Here is a 19,020-nt window from a genome sequence, read left to right on the forward strand (position 1 = left end):
CCTTTCTTCCTACCCAGCAAATGAAATGCTGCCCAGGCCCAGGGGAGGTGCTATGCCTGACATGGGGAAACTACCAGTGAAGGAAAAGGTAAGGTCTAGGGTTCCACTCTTGGACTGCAAACCCTGGTTTCTGGTAGATAAGAACCACTGAATGGTGATTTAAACACTAAGCTACAGAAGAGGGAAAGAAAAGTAGTTTTAGCATTCAGACCCTTTGTCCACCCAACTCCACTCAGGCCTCAGCATCCCACAAAAGCAGAATTCCCATAGTCAGCTGAGCAATGTCCCTTTTCTGCAACAAGGTGATGATTCTTCACTAGTTTGGAATAACTGGGTGATTTGTTAAAGTCCGGAAGGCTCTAGCTTTCTGGCACCAGGCCTGAAAGTCACCTGCATGTCTTGGCAGCAGCCCATGAAATCCTTGGGCTGCTAGGGCTCTGCTCTCAGTGTGAGTAATAGGATCCCCTCCTCAATTAAATGGCTTCAAGTAAACTTCGAGCTACAAGGTCTGATGGAGTTGTCTAGGAAAGAAATCACCCTACCTCACTTAGCAGTACTGAAAAGGTAACTAAACATGGAAGAAGTCTGAGACACCATTCTCTAGCCTTCATCTGTTCCTGTACCTGTTTCTCTCTGGGGGCCATTCTACCCACCCATAACAGAACACTTCTCTGACAAGGCAGAGACCAGAGGGGCGGAGGCAAGGTCACTCCTTGTAAATCAGAACACCTGCTTACCTACATGCTGAAATTAGGGCCCTGCCATCATCCTGAATGGCTTTAGTGCACACACACACACACACACAGGGCTTAGGAAGGAAATAGACAGAGGTGGCAACAGCATGCAAGAGAGGTATAGTAATCTAGAAAATCATATTCTGTCTAGAGATATACAAAATTAACACACAGAAAAACCAACTCAAGCAGGCCAGACAGTACAATTAAAGGTTAAACACTCTTCATGGGCCACTGGCTAAAAACAAAGATTAAAAAGTGATCTATGACCACTGCTATGATTTTTAGAATCCTAAATATCCTGAGCCCAGAACAGAACCCCAAAAAATGTGGGAAGAAAATCGGTGGGAGGGGGAAAATACTTGCTCCCGGAACCTCACCCTGCTGGCCCCGCCTGTGCTGTCTGATGTGCTCACATGCAGAACGTGGGAAGGTTCCAGCCAGGCAATAGCTTCTCCTTCCTAACCCAGCATTGGGTGCTGAGTCACAGTTATGCATGATGAGAGTTCCAGCCAGAGTGGGGGAGGGTGCCAGAAGCCTGCCATCCATTTTCTTGTCTGTGTCTGAAGACTGATTTAGGGCTTCCCACCAGTTAAAAGAACTTATCTTTGGGAGGGGAGGCTAGAGAAGGTCTTTTTGAAAGAAAAGGAACATCTTACCTCCAAGAGAGACTGCACATATATGAACTGAACAGGCTGCCTGGCTTCCTGTCACTCTCAGTAGTAGCCCAGGCCCAGCATCCAGGACATTTTGTCTTTGGCTGTCAGGGTAGGTGGGGAATGCTGCCAACAAGCTGTGGTTAATGAGTCAGAGGACAGGGTGATAAAACAAGGGGTATATGTTGAGGATACATGGATAGCTGTGGTTAATGAGTCAGAGGAAAGGGTGATAAAACAAGGGGTATATGTTGAGGATACATGGATAAAGGGGAATTTGGAACTTGTTGGCCTAACATCAGTGACAACTGACCCAGTGTGTCCTGCAAGTGCCTGCTTGGGTAACCAAGGGAGAAGCAAAGGCTTCAGAAGTCCATGGAGGCCAGCCTCTCTTGGCTTCACTGAGTTAGAGATATGGAGACCTATGTTCCTGGGCAACCACATTCTAAAAATTAGATTTTTCTGTCCCTTCCTCAATGCTACTGAATAAGTCTTGGGTCTCAAAAGCTCCCAAACTTAGTGCAATTCCATACAGGGCACTAGGTCCTGGCACAATATCTGGGCTAGAAAAGGGATAGTGTTGCTGGAGGGCTTCTTTCCAGGTTCCACCAAGCCCCACAGTCCCACAATCCACGTATAAAATAATCACTCAGACGCTTATATTACTTATAAACTGTATGGCCGTGGCAGGCTTCTTGCTAACTGTTCTTATATCTTAAATTAACCCATTTCTATAAATCTATACCTTGTCACGTGGCTTGTGGCTTACCAGCATCTTTACATGTTGCTTGTCCTGGTGGTGGCTGCAGTGTCTCCTGCCTTCCTGTTCTTTTATTTCTCTTCTCTGTTAGTCCTTCCTATACTTCCTGTCTGGTCACTGGCCATCAGTGTTTTATTTATATAGTATGATATCCACAGCACTTCCCCTTTTCTTCTTTTTTTTTAAAAAGGAAGGTTTTAACTTTAACATGGTAAGACTTGATGGCTCACAGAACTGGCGGAAAACATACCACGGCCATGTTGGGAAGCTGAAGTGGGCGGAGCCAGCAGCCACAACACCTTTTCAGTCTTAGAATGCTGCAGTTTAAAACAATAGGCTCACAATAAGACTGATTCAGATAAAATAGTTTACAATGTATTTAAAATATAGGTAGGCTTAAAAGAAACAAAAAAAAGATAAATTAATATAAAAAAGCCATGTAAAGATGAATATTACACAGAAAATCTGGATTGTGTTGTCTTTGGGATTTTTAACTGCAAAAAAACATTTGATCGAAAAAGATGCTGAATTAAACCAATATGTATATTTTAAAGGTACCTTGACTTCAAAATTTAGATGTAAGGATATGTTGCTTTGGAAAAGAAGTTCTGCTTTTGTTTCAACAGAAAGCCAGAGGCTATGGATTTGTTCCAGATTAAGATACATCAGGTTTCACCAGCCAAGACCCCCTGAAAGGTCTCCGATGACACCATGGCCCAGATAATCTAACATCCAGAACAGTTTCAAGGCAACTGGCTCACACAATACAGCCTCACGGACTACACCATAAGCCTAAAATTTTCTTTGCATCCCTATAAGATACAGCGCCCCCCTCCAGCACAGCCAAGTGCAGATCATCTCAGACACCTGCACTCAGGCCTGTGGTCCTAATCATCCTCTATGCAGACTTGCTGGGTAAAGCCACGAGGAACCCAAGAACGGGCTCCCACAGGACATACAGAACATCCCACAGCAGCATGGTTCTATGGCTGCCTTCTGGGATGAAATACACATAGTAAAGAAGGAGGGAGGCAGGCACAGAGTGAAGGCTAGAGAGCAATGTGCTCTCCTTGTGGCAGAGGGCTTTGCTCTCATAGGAAGGAGAAACTGCCCAGAAGCACTTCCATGGAAGCTGAAGCTTGCCACAGGAGGAAAGGCAAGCCTGCCTGTGGTCTTCCAATGCCGACCACAAAGTTCATGGCCCCAGACCTACATAGCCTACACCTTTAACATTCCCAAATGGTCTATATGGCTCAGTGGAGAGGGTTCAATAAGGACCAGCTTAATCAGGTCAGGGCAGAGATACCCAAGTTCAACTTCCCTAACTCACCAGCCAGGACTGGTCAATTCCTCTCCTGCCAAAAAGCAAGGAAGGGAAGACACAACATCCTATCTGATGCCATACTCACTGGATCATGTGCCTATTCACTGGGTTCCCAGGAGTTCTCTGCAACAAGCCTCACTCCTCTTGTGGAGGGTAAAACACTCTCAGAAGAAAGCATTTCAGGAACCCAGGGTGGACCTATTGATCTCCTAGTGGCAGTTCTGCCCAGTATCTGGGCACACACCAGGCAGTACACAGGCCGGAGCACAGGCTATGATGTATATGTGGCTGCACTGCTCCAGGTCGGGGAGGGAGGTTAGGCTTAGCAGAGATATGTCTGAGCCTCTAGGCAACACAAGCCCCACACCCTGTTTCACCTTTGGCAGTCCCAGCTAGTAGCGGCACCTATAATGCTATTCTAACCCTTTTCAGTTATAACTTCTGTCTGCTAGTCTCAAGAAAAATGAGGAGGAGGTGGAAGGAGCAGGGAGGTGGGAGGGGGGAAATGGAAAAGAAGGAGGGAGAAGAGAGAAGAGGCAGAGGAGGAAGTTTCACAGTCTAGTGCATTCCCATCAGATCAGAGGGGAACATGCACAACTTCCCCTTTACAAGCCCTTTTCTGTCCCCTTTCTGGACTGGGGATAGTTTAGAACTGAGCTGGGCAGGCACTCAGGTACCCAGCCAACTGGGCTTTCACAGGCTCAATCTCAAGCCTGGCATTTTCCCTGGGGCCATTACCCAGCATGCCCTTTTCCTCACTGGGGAGGCCGCACCCTCTTGTTTTCAAAGTTTTATAACTGTATTGTTTGTTGTCCAGCAGATTAAATTCTTTGGTGGCTGGGGAGGCAGCAAGGGTGGGGGTGAAGAGAAAGGAGGGCAAAAAGGAGAGAAAATACAAGTAACTCCTATTAGGCCCAAAAGATTAAATGCATTCCTTTTGAACACAAAGTTCACCTGTTTTGGAGAGCAGCCAGTGGCCAGAGGCAGTGTCCCCTCCCTCTCTGTGCCTAGCACCTAGCAGAGCAGCATGTGGTCTTAGATATCCAAGGCTATTAGGATTTGAGCTGAAAAGAAATAACAGCTAATCAGGTTTAGGATTTGCATACCTAAACAACCACCACTCCAAATTAGGTATCTACTGTAGGGCAACCTGATCTCTACCCAGGGTCTATAGGCAGCTAAACCCTGGAGACAGAAAGGTCCCTGCAGTGGGCAGTCTGTTTATACTCCAAATCAAAGTCACTCATTCACTGATACCAGAAGACCTGTACTTAAAGAATGTAGCAATGTAACTGTACATACTATAGTCAGCCGTCCATATCCCCAGGTTCTGCCTCCCTGCACTCCAATCATTGTGCATGAACATGTATATACAAATATGAACTACACTACTTTATATGCACAGACTTTTTACCACTATCCTCTAAAGAATTCTTATAACCATTATTTGGCAGCATTTGCTTTGAGTTAGATATTATAAGAAATCTGGGCATGGTTGAAAGTTCACGAGAGGATGTGTATAAATTGTTTTCACCTGACAGAAGGACTTCAGCATCTGTGGGTCCAATCCTCCATAGATTAAAATGACTATATTCAGAAATGGTTAAGGAATGTAAGAGAGTAGGAAACAGAAAAGAAGGGAGGAAGAAAGTCAATAGTAAGTGTGAACTTAAGACAGGCCTGTCTTATCAAGCCTTCTGATACTAAATCTACAGCTAGCAAATAACTCAAAAGGACATAGGATTTTCCATACTTAGCACAACTTTCATTGAGCCATTAATTAATCATTTCACACTCCTGGTTCCCTCTAAGTAGTATGTCTACTTCAACACACAACTAAGCCTTTAGCACCAAAACCAATGCCTGTGATTCCCAGAGCTGTGAGTCTACTCAAACTCTTCTACCTTCTTCCTTAGAAAACCTCATCTGATCTTACTTCCTCTTATTACCTTTCTCCCAACTACAATGATTGTCAAGTGTCCACTTCACTTCAGTAATGGCGCAGGGTAGGAGTAGTAATGATACAAATACAGGAATAGAACAGATATTCCCTGGAAGATATATACTTTCTCTACTTTTTATATGAGAATTAAGAACAGTTCTCATAAGCTCTCTGCAAAGGAAAAAGGGTTATAGGCATAGGTTCTGTGCCTACATTTGTCTCCTCTATGCTCCCAGCTTAAGGATGTCATAAAGGCAGCCAGGGTTGATTAAAGGTAGAACCAAGGAGCCACTTTATATCCTAGTACCTTGGCCACATAATTTCAGGGATTGTCTCAAAGTCCCTAGCCTCAGGGCTAGGCAGACCTGACAAGAGCAGCCAAAGTCTCCTCCTCAGGAGTTCTACCCTCCTTTAGGAACTCAGCAAAGTAACACAGGGCCTTTCATGACATCTACATGAATTTCCCTCACAGCTTTGGGTTGTGTCCACTCTCTTTTTCATTCTCCAGGTGACTAGACAGAACCAACTTTAATACAAGACAAATTCATAGAAGGATGCTACAAGCATCTTCCATCAAAAGTACTCCCATGCACCCTCCCATTCAAACTATAGTTGCATTCAGGGAACAGAGAGGGACAGACGCTTATCAACAGACACAGATGTTAGCTGACCCTGTCCAACCTCAATTGTTCTGAAGGGAACACTCCCAGAGAAAGTCTAATCCTTCGTGCCCAAGTTCATGATAAGCAAAGGCAAGCACTTCTCTCGCCCTTCGTCAGAGCCCTGATCTATTAAAATAAAGGTCACTTAGAGGCTGAATAGTCAAGAGGTCATACAGCCCAATACTCAGCCTCAGCACCCCTTAAAAAATTGAGGACTGTTTTCAGGACTCAAAGAAGCCTGGTGCCCATCACTCCTCTGACCTGCTTTTCCTATACAAGGGAGGCCTATTTTTCCACACTGATCATGCGGCAAGGGTTCTGAGCTGATGACAGTATTTCCAGCATCTAACTATGCAGCACATTAGCCAGTGCTTCCAGTGGGTGATATATGTTAGCCAGCAAACAGGTAACACAGACACAACACACATGCTGGGAAAGCTCCAGGCATCCCTCACAAACAGAATGGGAAAAACCTCAAAGTTGCCACAGTGAAACTTCCTCTCAGTGAGCAACACACGGCAGAAACATGCCCGGATTCACTGGAAAAACTCTGAAGGTGTCAAATGCCTTAACAAGAAATCTTTTCAGGAACATGGGGAATGCCTGGTATTCTAGCTGAGTGCAAGCCAGCTCTCACAAGAGCTCCAACCAGTCAGAGAAACAGAGGGCGGGAGAATAAAGATATTCTTAGTTTTCCCTCTCTTCTCCAATGTGCAAAGTAATAAGTGAAGCCCTCAGAGATCCAGAACACTGCTAAGGACCTCAATGCTCCACTCCAACCCCTGGTCTAGCTAGAGTAGAGGACTTGGGTTGGAAATCCAAAGCTGGGAACAAGCAATTGGGTCCTGAGAGGGCTCTCCCTGGCTCAGTTCAGTCATGGCAAGACCAATGCTACCCCTCTGCGCAGTATTGGGAAATGACTCAGTGAACCAGCTAATGTCAAGAGATATAAGTGTGTAGTGACTTTAAGGCTTCTTAAAGCTCCTGAGAATCCTTAAGACTGTTCCACATGTTCCTTGGCCCAGGAGCTCCTACCCAGGCTGCTTTGGAGAATTTTTGTCACATTGCAGATAGACAGAGTCCCAGCCACACTTACTGTGCAAAGGAGGCACAGGAGCAGGCCTTGAACAGAACACCTCCCTTGAACATACAGGGTCTTCCAATCCATGTCCTGCACCACAGCCAGCTCTCATATGCACATCTCTTGTCTCTAAGAGGGAACAGTGTCCTATCCTGTCACCTAGTAGGTCCTCACCAACTACTTTCACTCAGTTAACCCTTTCTCTTCACTGCCACCCATGCAAAAACACATTCCTACTACCTACCCAAAGCCCATCACCAACCATCATTCTCACTAGCACTAGCTAGGGTGCCTCTTTGGAACAAAACTTGGTGTTCTCTCTCAACTGGGTTCATTTTCCTGGCCTTGAGTTTCTGGCTAAGCAAACATTGCACAAACATCCAGGACAGGCCTAGAGGTGACATGAGTTGGAACCTCCAACAGGATCCTCATTCAGAACCTGTTTCACAGACAAGTAAACTGACTTGTGTTCATGGGAATGAACACAAAACTGCATAAATCCACTTTCCCTGACCTATTTCCCCATGCCATAACCTCTAACCACACATCACCTGATCCCTGTGCAGCTTTTGGCACTTTCAGCCAATGGTAGCTCCTATATTTTGAGTAGTCCCAAGCAGCAATGTTAGGCCAAGGAGGAGGGAACTGCATAGCCTGGGTCACCAGAGTCACCTCTTTCCAAGTAAACAAGTTCTGAGTCCTGAAGTTGAACACCATGGAGCAGAAGCACTTGTGGCTCAGCACCACTGGCCCACCTCGACCTCACAGAGCACACAGCACACAAAGCATCTAACACTGGGTGACTTCTCCCCACCTGGGCTTGTCCGTTTCCTGAAGAAACCATAGTCCTAGCAGAGATTGGGATTCAAATTAGCCACCTGTAAGCACGTATTTAGTCAGTGACTTAGCAAAGACCTGACCTGAATGTTCCCTGTGCTGCACAGACAAGAAAGGCATGGTGATTAGACTGAGGCACAAAGGCAGCTAATGCCTGATGAGGGTTGAAGGAAGAAGACAGAGGTTAAGGGCAGCCATACAAAGTGAAAATAACAGTAAGATGGTGGCTCAGAGTCTGACCTCTCCTCCCGCCTTGATTCCTAACTTAGTACAGGCTTCTGTGAGCCACAGAGAACTTGTAAGGATTTTTTTTTTTAATACCTAGGGAAAAAAGGAGTTGGTGTCCATATCAGTTCTAATCTTTTGGAAGACAGCCCAACTAAGACAGTTTCCCAGGGTACTGAGGTGCCTCAGGACTTGTCTATCATCTGGACCCCTTTTTTCTTCTCTCCTGTTTTGTTTTGTTTTGAGATAAGGTCTCACTACATAGCCCAGGCAAGCCTGGAACTCAAGTTTCCTGGTTCAGCCTCCTAAGTGCTGACATGACAGAAATTAGTCACCATATTTTCAGTGGGTGGTATCTTTCTCATCCACACACAATGTTACTTATGCCTACTGTGTATTTTACGCTGATTTGTTATTGGCACTCTTACACCCACAGCACAAGAAGAAATCTAGTCTTGGGCCTCTGGACTTCCAGCACCTAGTACTTTCCGCTACATTTAGAAGAGAATTTTCCCTCTTCCACAGACACCAAATAACATCTGCCTCACCTCCCCCAAAAATGTGCACAGCCTTGCTAGGACATAGAGAGTTTGCTTTCACTTGAGATTATATAATTTCTTGAGGATGTTAATTCACAAAAATGTCTGACTTCAGCCCAAGGGTGAGGAGAAAACAAGGGCTTTGGAATCAGAAGTGCTGAATCAAATCTCAATATCACTCATCAACTGTGTGACTTTAATTTAAATCATTCAATAATTACACTTTCACTAACAATATAAAGGAAATAATATATGTGTAACCAAGACTGGGAGAACAGTTTCCTCTTCCATGGATGGCATACGGAGACCAAGATATGCCATCTCCTTGCTTCACTAGAGACTCATCCTGGCTCCACCCTGCCTAGAGTCTAGACATTTGGATGTGTCTTCCCACGCCCTCGTGACTTGTTCCTATTATCCAAACACAAACAACCATGGCCCTGTGTGGTTCCCTTCACCCTATTCCTGTACTCTACCCACATGGGCATGACTCTACAGCACCAGGCTCTGTACAGACCATGGGGCCTCAAGAGTATTTTCTTGCTTATCAACCATAAGCAGTGGAAAGGAACCAGCAAGGAACCAAACCCAGTGTATACTTTCCTCATGGCCACTGACCAGGAAAAGGAAGGAAAGCAATGCCCTCTTATAGATGGCAGGCTGATTAAAAGGACAGTATCTCTTACTTATCCCAGAGGCATGCCATATGTATAAAAAAGTGACCTGTGAGAGTTCACATCCTCCTCTAAGGCTGCAGTCTTGGGGACACACTAAAGCCAGAGGACAGAGCCAAGATATGCACTCAACAATTCATAGCCCTAGTAAGGAAAAGATACCGTGGAACCCAGATGGTGTAGACCAATCAGGTCCCTGGGTAGGACACCTTGCATTTTACTATGGTCAGCCATGCTATTTCATCTTCAGTACCACAGCTGTCTTCCAGAACTCACAGACTCAGAGGCCAAGGGAAAAGTGCCAGGCATGCTTAGATCCTACAAGGCATGCTAACTGTCCTGCCTGCTTGGCTGGCAATGCACAATTCTGCCTGTCACACAGCAGAAGCCAGGTTAGTGACTAGGAGCAAAGCATTAGATGAGGGTCTGAAAGAGGGAAATGGGCAGGGTGGTGCAGCCCTAATTTACAGAGACAGCTGTGTGACAAAAGGCAAAGCCAAGATCCTCTTTGCTCTCCACCCACTTTCCCAATCAGGCAAAAGAAGGGTTGTGAATGGTAGCAGAGGTCACTAGAGTTGGGCACAAGACCTAGGGTTCTGAAGTACAACTAGCAGCACATCTGGCTTCAGCCTCCCAGTGGGGTTCATCTTGAAGAACCATGTTTATTCCTTTCCACCTCCCAGCTGTAAAGCTGACTGAACTTACCTTTTTGTCAAACTTCCGCTCCTCCATTCCCCAGCTGTCCCTCGCACACCACTGAGTCAGTGACTGAATTTGTCCAGCTCCTTAAAATAACAGATAACTCATCCAAACTGACTTTCTTGGCAGGGATCTCAGAGGCTTGTCTCAAGGGGAGAGACAAGACAATCAAATGTGTGAGTCGGATTCATTAATCTTCCTTGGACAGTAGTGGGAGGGGGCAGGGAAGGTGAAACACATCTACATAATGCCAGTAGTGTAAGTAGCATGACCTGGCTGGGGTTGAGATTCTACAGGTACCTAGTAGAATTATCCATGATTATTCCTTTCCTCTTTAGACCCTAGACATTTGGCTGCTATTTAGTTCCTAGTAGCCCTAAGGGCCAAGAACACTGCCAGCAATGATAGACTGGGACTTCTGAGTATTGCAGCAAGCACCTGCTGTCTGCTTTCTGGTTTGTGTCTACAATGAAGCTGTCATTCCAGTTTTGAGGGACATCACCACTTTAACTCAACACTGCTGTTGTTGTAAGGCAGAGGAAAAGTGTTTCCCTGTCAAGTGACTGGAGATATTCTGAAGACAATTGAAGGCCTAAAGAAGAAAATGATTTGTTCAAAGGAAAATCCCAAGTAGAGAAAAAGCTAGAATCCAGTCACTGCTCAGCCCAGTCTAAACTTTAGACCCCAGACCTAGCCTAAGCTCCTTAAAAGCTCAGTGTGTCCAAAATACCCATTCTTCAGAGGAAAGAGCATGCTTGAGCCCTGGGCAGTTCCTAGAACCTTAGGGACTGTAAAGGGAACTACACCCAGAATAAGCTCAGGTTAGATGTCAGCAGCCAAGAAGCTTCCTTCCCACAACTGTGGGAAGTAAAAGTGCCCTGGTACTATCATACCCTGTCTACAGTGCTGCCCAGATGTCTCCCAAATATCTCACAGCCTAGCTAGTTGAGCAGGCTGACCTTATGCCAGCACTCTGCCAGTTACTCACCCCATTCACAGAGAAGCCAGGAATGGAGGAATGGAAAGAAAAGAACAATTGTTGGAGGTTCTGAATGGTAAAGTTTGAGGGAACATGTCCAGGGAGCAAACATACTCTACCTATCTGGGAGGAAGGCTCAGGCCTTTCCTTTGTTGCTTCTAGTTTCTAATCAGCAGCCTGATATTAGTCCACCAACAAGACTAGGTCCATGTTACATCAGACCACAGCTGAAGTCATGGAGCCACATAAATTGGTGAATCAAGAGTACCTATGAGAAGGAAAAGACTATCTAATCTACCATACTCCACCACTCAACACTATGGGCTTATTCACTACCCACCTTCCTTCCCAGGACAACTTCCTCTCCCTGCCTTGCTAAATGGGGGTAAAGATAAAGAACAGAAAGAACAGACATGGCTCTTGGACCAGCAGCTGAGAATGTCCTCATTCATCCTAAAGAAAAAAATCAAAGGGAAGAAGAGGAAGGGTTGTAGGAAAGCACAGAGAGTAAAAGGTCAAAAGAGTGAAGAAAGGTCAAAAGATATTCTTGAGTAGAGCAAGTTAAGCAGGAAACAGAGGAGATACTGTAAGCTTGTATTTGATGTATGGCATAACCACCTTTAGCCATACTGAGTGCCCAAGTCTTTCCTTCTCTAAACATGGCATCCTACTGGCCCTCATTCCACCTCAGCAACTTCATCCAGCATGACCTTTCATTTATCAGCATCTGAAATAGGAAAAAGAAGAATAAGTATGGCAGACCGAAGCCTGATGTGGACATATACACCTTCCAGCCCTTGGAGATAACTCACTCTCCACACTGTGGTTATGATAGAAGTACTATTCTCCCACAGGGAAGGATAGACACGTCTGATAAGAATGGCTTAGCTCAAGGCTATATATAGTTGAGGTTCCTACCAGTCTAGAGATTTGGAGCTAGAACTTGGCAGATCTATGCCAAGTGCTGGCAAGGACCATCCTCATGCAGCCAGCCAGCTAAGAGCCTCAGCACAAGCTGGCCACAGTGAGTGGAGCAGGGTCCTTCATGAGGCTCTTAGTACTCCTCACCAAGGACATGGCTACTGGATCCATTTTAGAGAAAACTAGCTTCTAAAATGTGAGTCTAAGGAGATATGTAGTGGCTGAATACTAAATTCCAGCCTTTCCTTCTGAAGACAAAGGGAGGGCACATAGGAGAGGAAGAAGGTATAGCACCCAGGATTACAGATATCTATTGACTTTGCATATTTGAAAGTAGAAAAGAACATACAAGAATGAAGATGAACACTTACCTACTGAAAGCAAAATGGTCAAGTAGCTCCTCTTTTCTGTTCTATAAAAATGCAAGCAAACTGCTTTAACCAGCAGTATGGCTTAGATGCACAAACATCATCCTCAGCTGAGTCTGAGTTGCCAAGAGGTTGTCACCTACTTAGAGATGGAGTTGTATTCTGTTGAATTCTCTGTTGGGAAGAGAAAGGAAGGTAGATCAGCTGGGCTCTGTTCACAAAATTAATCAAGCAATGATTTTCAATCGGAGTTTATATCTAGCCCCTGAGATAATAGTCCTCAGCTGTGACAGATGCAAGATAACCCTGGGCAGAGCAATGTGGAAAAAGACCAGTACCCGTGGGCACAACATCTGAGTACCTATCCACTACCCTTTTGTCAAGTGACAAACAAACAACAAAGTTCTCTGAAACATGATAGTCAGGTTTTCATCATATGCATAGCTCAGAACCAAGAAGTATAACCCTCAAGTACCCAACTCCTACACATATGCAGCCTTTGTAGTCATGATGTTCTCTACTCGGACACAAAAGCTAGAGGCTTTGGATACCTTTGAGAGCACTGTGAGTATAGATATAGTTATAGCTAGTTCCTATGCCTGTTCTGCTCTACTCTGCTGTGATCTCAGTCATATCTCCCTGCCCCCATTTGGTCCTCAGACATACCTCCCAGAGATCCCAAATGAGTCATTCTAGGTGGTCCTTGGGTAGAAGAAGTGCTCTGGTGCCAAATGTCTACACTAAAATCAGTGGCTAGAAAATGTAATAATTAAAAGTGGTACCTGGAAAAAGCCTGGATGAAGCTCAGGGCCAGGATGTCTCTCATACCCAAACTTAAATTGTTTGTTCCTCACCTAGACTGTGTCAAAGATGCCAGAGAGAAAAGGGTAATAGTTTGACCAGGATACAATTGCAATAGAGGCATGATGGGTGGGGCAAGGGGTCATGTGTCTTTAGCACAATGCTGCAGGAAAAGCCTAGAACTCTGAGCTTCCATGACGATGTGCTAAAGGGGCAGAAGGAAGATGCAGAGAGAATTCATTTCAAAGAAAGCGAGGAAGATGGAAGGAAAAAGTAAACTCTGACATGCCACCACAAGGAATGGGAAAGCTGACATACTACAGGGGAGGTTAGGGCAAGTGAGGTAGACTACCATCCACACAAAGCTCAGCAGACAAAGGGTGTTCCAGCATCCTACCTCTACTAAAGCATCTACTCCAGGGGACTACAGTACACTGTCATGGAGGATCTCCTTGGCCACTGTGGGAAGAAGGAATCTGTCACCTTCTACCCTCAAGAAGACCACCAAACCTATCACATACAGACCCACTGAGAAATCCTAAGGGGTATCCAGCTCTGAAAAATATGTCTATCATTTGGGACCAGTGAGAAGAATTTTTAAAAAAAAGAAGAAAAAAGGAGAAGAAGAAAGGGTGTGTGTGTGTGTGTGTGTGTGTGTGTGTGTGTGTGTAAAAAGGTACTGTTTTCTAAGCCCACTGAATAACCAGCTGTCTCTCCTCTGAATCTAAAATCCAAGGGTCTCAGAACCCTTGTGAGGTGTCTGGTGTTTCCCCATCCCTGACACACAGCAGTGGCCTTCTTACTACCTAGCCCTCCCTAAAAATGCCCCAAGGCTGAGAATCGGCCCAGAGCCCCAATGAGCTGTTTTTGCTGCTTTCATGTTGTCAGAACATTCTGGCTGTTCAGCTGAGAGCTCCATCTCCCGGCTCCTGATACACTGAGTCATCTTCCAAAGAGGAAAAAAAGGAAACACACACACACACACACCAAAACAGCCATCACCAGGGCCCAGATTGCTGTCGACAGAGGACTCTCAGCTACACAGCCCAGAATTGGTGATGAGGGCCATCAGGGTGCTCAGATACCCCTCCCACAGGGCTCACAGCATCAGGAAGCATGCAGTCACTGTTGAGATTCAGCAAGAAGAGAAACAAACCTAGCATCAAAAGGCTCCTACCCAGGAACACTCCCTGCTTAACCTCCATTCTGCTACCACCAGTGCCCCTTTGTTTCTAAAGCAGGAAACAAAGGGGCACTACCCCTGGGGGAAAACCACCACCTTGTGGGCTTGAGGTCCAAACTACTGAGACATTCCTCTCTGGACTTGCTGTGACAGCATAGAAGTACATAAATCTCCCTTAATTTGGTAGTCACCTGCTATTATCTCATTTTACATGTCATAAGTCCCCAGGCAGGAAAAGAGGGCTTCAGACAAATCTACAAGGAACAGACAATACAATGGACATGCCTACAGAATAGGCTGCTAGGGCTCTACTTCAAAAACTAAGGTCACTTAGGTTGGAAATAGAATGACTTGTCTAAAATTACCCAACTGAGATTGGGGTACAGACATGGTATGACCAATCCAATGTGTTCACCTGCCTCAATGCCTGGGGCTCACCCTCCTCTGAAGGGATTCCTACCTACCTACCTCTGGCTGTTCTTACAGGAGGAAGGCAGGAAAAAACAAAACAAAACAAAACAAAAAAACAACCAAGGTTTGTTTATTTCATCTACAAAAAAATATATCACCTTGACCGAATCTGGCTATGCAAGAAAAGGAGAATGTTACAAAGTAGATATAGACCAGTTGAATGACCTAATATAGTGTTAAGAGACTTACAATATTCCTAAAATAGCCACATTGAAAGGTGTTGCCTTCTAAGATTTTGCAAACATGGAAGATTCATACAGGAAAAAGACTCTGGAAGACTGGGATTCTTGTCAGCCACAGGACTCTTCTTAAAAGGGTTATGATAAAAAAGAAACAAGTAACTGTTCTTGAAGTGTCTAATGTGGCATCCAGCAACAGAAGCTCTGAATAGGGATGTCTTCCTCCCTCTTCCCCAGGCTTCTTGTTAGAGCACAAACTCTGATTGAAAACACACGGAACTACACACAACAAAATACCATGAAAGAAAGGAGATTTATAGCAGTGGTTACAGGGATTTCTTCTTAGAGGGCGCTCAGGGAGGGCTCCATGAAGACAGTGGGACTGCAACAGGTAGAGAGTAGGCATGGAAAACACCGGTGTTGAAAAGGGAGAAAATAAAAGCAGAGAAATGTGAGTTGGCCAGTTTTTACCTGAGGAAGGCTTCTTGGGAAAGCTAAGGCCACTTTCAGACAGCCCTGAGTATTTGACTGAATGGGAGGAATTTCAACCTGACAATGATAGGAAACCATTTTAAATCTCTGAGCAGGAAGACAAGATGGCCGCTATCCGCAGCAGAGCCTAGAAAGGGTTGGGCAGCAGGGAGCCTCACTAGAGGACAGCAGTTAGAACTGTAGCCCTGGCAGGGGGCATGGAGGAAAGGCAGGGCTACCGACCAAACACTGCTGCCTGCTGTGTACCTCACCCCCATCCCCATGTGGAGGCTGCCAGAGACAGAGCCTATTTGAAGAACACAAAACACAGGTCTGCCACATCTCAGATGAGCTGCTGTGTCTGCCTCTACTCTCCCTAACACTAGGCTCTTCATGGAACATCTCTGAGTTTCAGGCTAACTAGGGTATGGAAGCCAAGTGCCGATACTCTAAAGATGGGGCCCTAGGTCATGGAACCCTGACCCAGAAGGTTTCCATTTAGACCCCGACCCAGTTCTTGTGACCAAGGGTGGGATCGGACAGTTCTGCCTCCAGACCACCTTCACTGCAGCAATCATAGTTACATCCATATATGTAGTGCCTGTACCCCTCTATCATAGACCCCTGTTTTACCCCCACCCACTTCTCAGAATTGGCACAGCAGGGCCAGCAAAACCAACAGCACCAGCCACCATGTGGAAGACCAGCAGAGATGCCTTCAAAATGGCAGCCTCAAAGGAATCCAGAACCCAGCCAGGGAAAGGAAAGCTAGAGACAAGGAAGGGGAACTGCCAACCCCTCCCAATAGGCTTTCACACCTTCCCTCACACTAATACTGTCAGGTCTTCTTCAGAAAGGGTAAAAGGGAAAGGAGGACACTACCCCCACCTCCAAGCCCCAGGGACCATAGGTGACACAGGGTACTCAGAAGGACATTCTGGGGCCCACATCCCCAAATGAGACAGCAGACCATTTCTGTATTCAAATTTGGTCACTAAGTGGGCAAGGGCTAGCCCATACAGGGAGGAACCTCCCAATGTTCCCCATCAGACCCTCAGCTGTGAGCCCCGAGCAGTGGGGAAGTAGAGTTGCAAAGAAGGCTTGAGAAGGAAGACACAGGCCACCCTGAGTTATATAACAAGCAGGAGGTGTTTGTCCCAGGCCAGAGACCCAGGGCGCACTGCGCTCATGCTCTGGATGCACAGTCATGGGTGGGGCCACTACGCATAGTACAGGGCCCAGCAAACCCCCTCCCACAAATACGAGACCCACCACAGGGACAAAATGGGATGCCAGAACTCTGATTTTCCAGCTTCCCTCCCCCAATACAAGACGGTTGCTGCTGTCCCAGTTTTATTCATCTCTTAGTTCCCTAGACTGACACATCATTTTAATGGGAGTTCTTCAAACCTTTACCCACTCATTTTTCAGAAAACCTTACAACAACTAGTTTCCAAGCAATATCCTGAGGTTAGTCCCCATGCTCACCTTTCCAAGCATAAGATGGCAGCAGCTTCCAAAAGGCAGGTTCTTCCAAGAGTGGACTCTGCTCAGAGCTGATCTAAGGACCTCTGGATGATCAGAGCATCAGTGCAGATCCCTTCACTTGGTGGCAGCCCACTCAGTAGGAAGCCCAGGGTGGTCGCGACAGCAGCAGCAGCAGCAGCAGCAGCTCTGCCCTACCTTGCCTGATGGTTTCCAGGGGAGCCAAGAATTATTTCTGGCGCAACACTGAGGTGTGGCAGATCGGAAAATTCCCTTTTCTGACACCAAAGCAAAGGACAAATATTTTCTTCCAATTTGGTCAATCCTCTTCAAACCAGTCTCCCCAATCTCCTCCTTCAAAAAAAAAAAAGTTTGGGGCACTCTAAGCTCTTCTTCCTTATAGTGACTGAAAATTTAAAAAGGTAAAGGAAGAAGCTGCGACTGGGCAGTCTGAAGCAGGCAGACACACGCACCTACGCACACCCCTAAAAGAGATTTTAGAAGCTGCTGGGCTTCTCCCCCTCCCCTTTAAGCAAGTGAAATGCAAATTCAGATTTGATACCCTGTCCTCAGCCAACCAAAAAGAGCTTTTCACCTGCCATTGGCCCTCCCACCAATGAGAGGAAGTATCTGAAGTAAGAGCCCTCCCCTGGCCAATAGAAGGCCAGCTCAGTCACTTAGTTAATGATGCAGCAGTACAGGGAAGGCCATCACATGTGAACTGGAAGGGAGCCAACATGGAGACACAGAGAACGCAAGGTAAACAACTTTCCAACGCCAAAAGGATGACATTTAATCCTTAAATGCTAGCTTTCCACCTAGGCTCATCCTTAACCCTTCTGCTGGCCTGACAGATCCCAGGAGCCTCACTACCTGTCCCCACAGAGCTCCTGACAAGATGCAACAGTGACTGCGTCACCATTCTCCACTTTTCTCAACTACGCAGTGACAACCTACCAGCTTCACCCCACTTCTCCCAGCCCACCCCCTACCTTATGTTTATGCTCTTTACCACCCCAGATGCCCAGGACTAGACATTTTAAAAGGGAATGCCTGGAAAAACAGTTTCTCCTGACTGCTTCTTGTCACTTCTCACTCTCCTCCTTCCCCATGAGACCTGCACAGATGGACGCTGACACCCAAACAACCTGGAAAACCAGCCTCTCTGTCCACCAGAAGAAAGCAGGGTAAAGGGTGGGAGGTTAAGTGAGAAGCCAGGGATGGTTCACTCCTCCCCCACCCTGGTCAGGCTTAAGTAGCTGACACGAAGGGAGAAGACATTAAAGTGGAAAACACAACAACAACAACCTCCAAGGGGAGGAAAAATAGCAAAAAGCAAGAGAGGTGAGAAAAGGCAGAGCACCCACATACCCTAGACATTGCCCTTATCACAAAAATACGTACGTGGGGAAGAAGTAGGTTACGCCATCAAGTCCTTAATCCTCGCTGGACCACCAGTCGTCTCCTGCGCAGACCCAAATCTCTATCCAGATACAAGGTGTCGCAGTCCTGAATGTTCCAGAATCCACTCTGATTAAGTCTTCTCCTGCCACCCACCCCACTCCTGCCCCCCCCCATCTCACCTCCTCCCATGGGAACCGCCCATGGCACCTTGCGTGACATCTTAGCCTAGGCTACCCAGAGGCCTCTGGCCCCCAACAGATTTCTGAACGCTTGGCAGAACCTGGTGCCCAGTGTTGCTATGACTTGTTTCTTGCTTTCTCTCTCTGCTGCAGCACGGCTGCTGCTAGCAGACCTATCGACAGCTTGTGTGTTCGTGCTGGCTCCCTCTCCTCTCTCTCCTCTCTCCTCTCTCCTCTCTCCTCCTCTCTCCTCTCTCCTCTCTCTCTCTCTCTCTCTCTCTCTCTCTCTCTCTCTCTCTCTCTCTCTCTCTCTCTCTCTCTGCTCTGAGCTCTGTGACGCAGATCTAAATTCTCCACTCTGCTCCTTGTGTTGCAGAAGCAGAACTGCAGCTTTTCCCCTGGAGAGGCAGAGGGCAGTGCCAAGGCTGGTCAAACAAGGGAGAGAG

General features: G+C 46.3%; 1 long non-coding RNA gene across 1 annotated transcript; it reads right to left on the minus strand.

The window, feature by feature from the left end:
• Positions 1-6,858: 6,858 nt before the first annotated feature.
• Positions 6,859-18,557, minus strand: LOC114702379. Its single transcript, XR_003735976.1, has 2 exons — positions 18,396-18,557; positions 6,859-17,345 (listed from the first exon to the last, which is right to left on the minus strand). It is a non-coding gene; the product is annotated as an uncharacterized LOC114702379 (long non-coding RNA).
• Positions 18,558-19,020: the final 463 nt, after the last annotated feature.

This window comes from Peromyscus leucopus, chromosome 15 (genome assembly GCF_004664715.2).
Source record: "Peromyscus leucopus breed LL Stock chromosome 15, UCI_PerLeu_2.1, whole genome shotgun sequence".
NCBI lineage: Eukaryota > Metazoa > Chordata > Mammalia > Rodentia > Cricetidae > Peromyscus > Peromyscus leucopus.